Source organism: Nannospalax galili, unplaced genomic scaffold, assembly GCF_000622305.1.
Source record: "Nannospalax galili isolate Female #2095 unplaced genomic scaffold, S.galili_v1.0 scaffold1025, whole genome shotgun sequence".
In the NCBI taxonomy this organism is placed as follows: domain Eukaryota; kingdom Metazoa; phylum Chordata; class Mammalia; order Rodentia; family Spalacidae; genus Nannospalax; species Nannospalax galili.
The window spans coordinates 1,484,764-1,489,215 of NW_008353598.1; positions in this window are offsets into that span (position 1 = coordinate 1,484,764).

The window sequence follows — 4,452 nt, forward strand, 5'->3', positions numbered from 1 at the left end:
AAATGTTATTAAAATGTATTTTATGAAATTCTCAAAAATTCAAAATTCCTATAAAAACTCAATAAAGACAGAATAAAGTCAACACTTAGGAAGATACTGTATTTATACTCTGTCCCATGATTTCAGCTCCCATGTTGTCACTATGATTACTTCTGAGTTTTTAAAAGGTGCTTCATGGATTCTTCGTGTTTTTCTTTTCTTCTTTTCTCTCTTGTTATTTCATTTTCTTGACAATTTTGACAGTGCAGCCACTCTTCATATTGAAACCCTCTTTCTCTTGCTTTGCATTTGCCAAATAAGCGTCTTTGGTTCACTTTTTATTCTCTGGCTACCACTCTCTACATCATTTTAGTAGTGTTGTTTTCTTCTACTGACCTTTAAGTGATTCCATTTCCAAGAATCAGGTTGGACCTTTTCCCCTTATGCTTCGTTGCTTTACTCAAGTACTGTCCTTGTTCATGTCTTTCCTTTCATTTACTTTGTAGTGATGGCCGCAATTTATGCTTATCCTCATGAACTCTAGAATTATGTATAAACTCATCTTTAGACACATCACTTATATAGTCTTCAGATTCAATGTTTCAAAACTTGAGATCAGGGGCTACGGATGTAACTCAGTTGTAGAGTGCTTTTCGAGCATGTGCTTTGAATTTAATCTACAGTAATATAATGTAAAACAAATAAAACATAACATTCACAACAAAAACGTATCACTACCCCTGTCCCCACAATTCCCAGAATCTCTCCACTGCGGTGAGTCTGCCTTCTCTCCCTATCCTCTCGTTTCATGGCAGATCCTTTTACAGTGAGCCTAATGACCATTTTAACTGTCGACTCCTTCGTCTGTCTCACATTTTTGCTGTAAATCATACAGGCACAGATTTTTAAACACATGCCATGTTTGTTGCATTTTGTTCTCTGTCCACATTACCCTCGCCTGATTCTGGGCCTCCCTCACTCATTTGAAACATTAGCAATTCTCATGTCTCTCCCTCTAGTCCTTCATCTCCAATCCATTTTTCACATTCAGGTGAGACTGATATTCATTCCTACAAGAGTTATTTGAAACCATCTGTCCCATTTCTAATCAAAATAACTGCCACACTCTGCAATACGCCTCTCTCAACTTTTTTTCTAGGGCACCCTAACGAAGCATCCACCAGGTGCAAGCAAGGTTATGCAGTCTATTCCTGACAGATCAGAATTTGCTGTCTTGTGTTTCTCTGCCTTTGCATTTCTCTTTTCTGTTTTTCATGTGTGCTGCTGTGTGAGTGAAGGTGTGTGTGAACCGCTGTTTCAGCCTTCTCCAACTTAATGTTTGAGACAGAATCTCTCACAAAACCTGGAGCTTGGGTAAACTAACTGGACAGGGATTCTCTCTCTGCCTCTCTAGAGCTGAAATTACAAGCTTGCAATGACATTCCTGGCTTTTTATGTGGGTTCTGGGGATCAAACTCAGGTACTCATGAGTACTCTGCAAACATTTTATTGACCTAGCCATCTCCTCAGCTCCATTTTTATTTATGAATTTGAAGGCTTCTACTCTGATTTCACCTCAAGCACTGTTTGCTCAAAAAGCTTTAGAGATTCTCTTAAATCACTTCATAAGGTCCCATCTTCAGGACTGTGTTAGCAAAAAGCTTTAGAGATTCTCTTAAATCACTTCATAAGGTTCCATCTTCAGGACTGTGTTAGTAGCAAATCTGCCTGACATTTGAACATCACAATATTGATCATATTATTTTCCTTGGTTTGTTTGTATTGAGTAGGGAGGTTCAGATTCTGGATCAAAGCTTACTATTTGGCCCACTTTTTTAGCACATGATCTGTTGTTACTAAATGTACAGTAAGTATAAGAATTAATGGATTTTCTTACCATATATACACTGAGTATCAAATATGTAGAATTGTATTTAGAAATGCTAAGTACACAGTGAACAAAGGACTCAAATTTGTTTAAGAAGTGGGTTTCCAAGGATGAATTCAAATGTGGGAATAAACATGGGAATAAATGAGCATTTGAAGATACAGTGTGGAGAATTGTATGGGATGTGTTCACATCTAGCGGGACACTTCATGGGAGTACCTGTGGAGGAAGATGGGGAGAAGAGAGTACAAAGAGCCAAGGTGAGAAGAGAGTGCAAATAGAGGAAAAGAGGGCTCTGACGGCCACTTAGTATTTTATTTTTAAATTATACAGAACACTTAATTATTTATTCTAATTTTACCTTTATTTTTTCAATTTTTGCAGTTCATACAATAGATGTTAATCATATTAAGACCCCCTCTACTACCTGTACCTCCCCATAGCTCCCCCGCCAGATTTCATGCATTCTGTCATATATATTAAGGCCTATGAAATCAAGTTTGTATCCTCAGATGTCCCTCTATGTGAGTTCATCCACTGGAGCCCAGTCAGCCTATATAGCATCACTCCCTTAAAGAAGACAGAGGTCATAGATCCTAGAGAAAACCCTACATCTGTCACATCCCTAGACAAATGAAATTCTTACTGTGTGCTAGGTATTTGTACTTATATTTACAGACAGGTATACCATTCACCATTCATCCATGAAGCTTCTTTTTTTTTCAACAAATGGAGACTATTAAAGTGTTCCACAACTGGTGGACCACAGAGAATAAGTATAAGAATAAGTATGAGAATGCCCAACCCTAAGTGACACACCTACAATGCAACCTCTACACCTAAGACTCACAGAACATAGTGGAAAAGCATGGAGAGAGAATACTAATGCATCTCTTAATTTTTACTAGTGAAGCTTCTTCATGTAACAGAGGACAATTAACATAAAAAACTACAACTGGTTAATATGTAGGTAATTACAGGCTGCAGAATGTTGATTCTGGATAGGAATCCTATATTAACCTTACCCTCTCAGGGCTCAGGGACTATTGTGGAAAAGGATGTGGAAATATTACAAGAGTCAGGAGTGATGGGTGATCACAAGGAAATAGAGTTCTCAGGCTTCTGAGAACTTGTTTATATGAACTTAATATTTTATTTTCGAGAATTTCATACATGAATATTGTCTTTGCATCATTTCCATCCCTTCCTATCCCCTACCAATTCTTCCCATGCCCCCCATGCCCCCTCAAGTTCTTGTCCTCTTCTTTGATTATTATTGTTATATGTACATATATACATTTATATTTACACAAATATAAAAATGTGTTACAGAAAGTGTTAGCTTTAATTCACATGTAAATACATTAGGTAATACTTGAAATACAGGAAGTAATCAGAATATACCCCCGAGGAGAGACCTTTTGGCCCTTCCCACTTTAATGAGAATTTGACCCTTCAGAGTTGTCAGAGAGTGCTTTAATCTCTTATCTTGATCAATACTCTTCACGGCTTTTCTTATGACATAAAGAATGCTAGAGCAGGCGTGATGGTGCGCACGTTTAATCTCAGCCCTAGAGAGGCAGAGCAGGCTGATCTCTGTGAGATCAGGCCAGCCTGGTCCACATACTTCTAAGCAGGCTGGGACTAGAAAGACCTTGTCAAAAACAAAAACAGAAGCGAAAACAAAACAAAACAAAAAGATAAGACAAGAATGCTAGAAGCATTTGTCCTTGTTTGGCACCATGAAGTACAGACTATCTCCCATCTTGCATGGACATTTCATGGGCATTCAGAGAACTCTGCATATTCTGCCAACCATTTTCTAATAGAAAAGTGGCTGAACTCCATCCCAGGAATACTATTCCATTTGCCTTAAGTGATAAAAACAAGTAAACGTGAAGACCCAAATGACTCAGTTTGTCCTATGACACAGGATAAGGCCTTTGTATTTAATTTGCTAGAAAAGGGGAAATCATCCAAGTCTGTGAGTTGCCTAGGACTTTGTTGATTTGATACTTGCTTTTGATTCAAGAAAAATGATGACTCTCTTACAGGAAATTAGCTTAACCCCTTACTCAGCTTGGTTAGCTTGTATGTATGTAGATAAAAATTTGAACTCTATATACTGACATTGATGAATTACTTCAATTGCATAACTGTTTCTATCATTACTTTTCTGTTATACTTGTAACAAGAATGATAAGGAATAGTGAACCATTATTTGAACAAATATCCTGTTTCACTATTGGATTTTTATTACTTCAATGCACTTGTAAAATATGATTATTATGTAAATAAGTGTGAGAGATCTCTTTTTTATGTTAGCCTTGGGCTTTAATATTTAGATTATTCTTAGATAACTCAAATTGTTAGGATGACAAAAAGTTTGAAGGATTCCAGTTTTATCCACCATTTCCATATTTATTGTTGACATTTATGCTTATTATTGTTACAGTTATCCATGGGCTAGGGTGCTAGTATAACCAACAGATTCATTCCTTCCTCCCAACCTTGGAAGATATTCCCAAATGTTCCAGTGTAGGAGAGGTCTTACAGTCCTCCTCTGAGCCAACTCATGTTGTTGC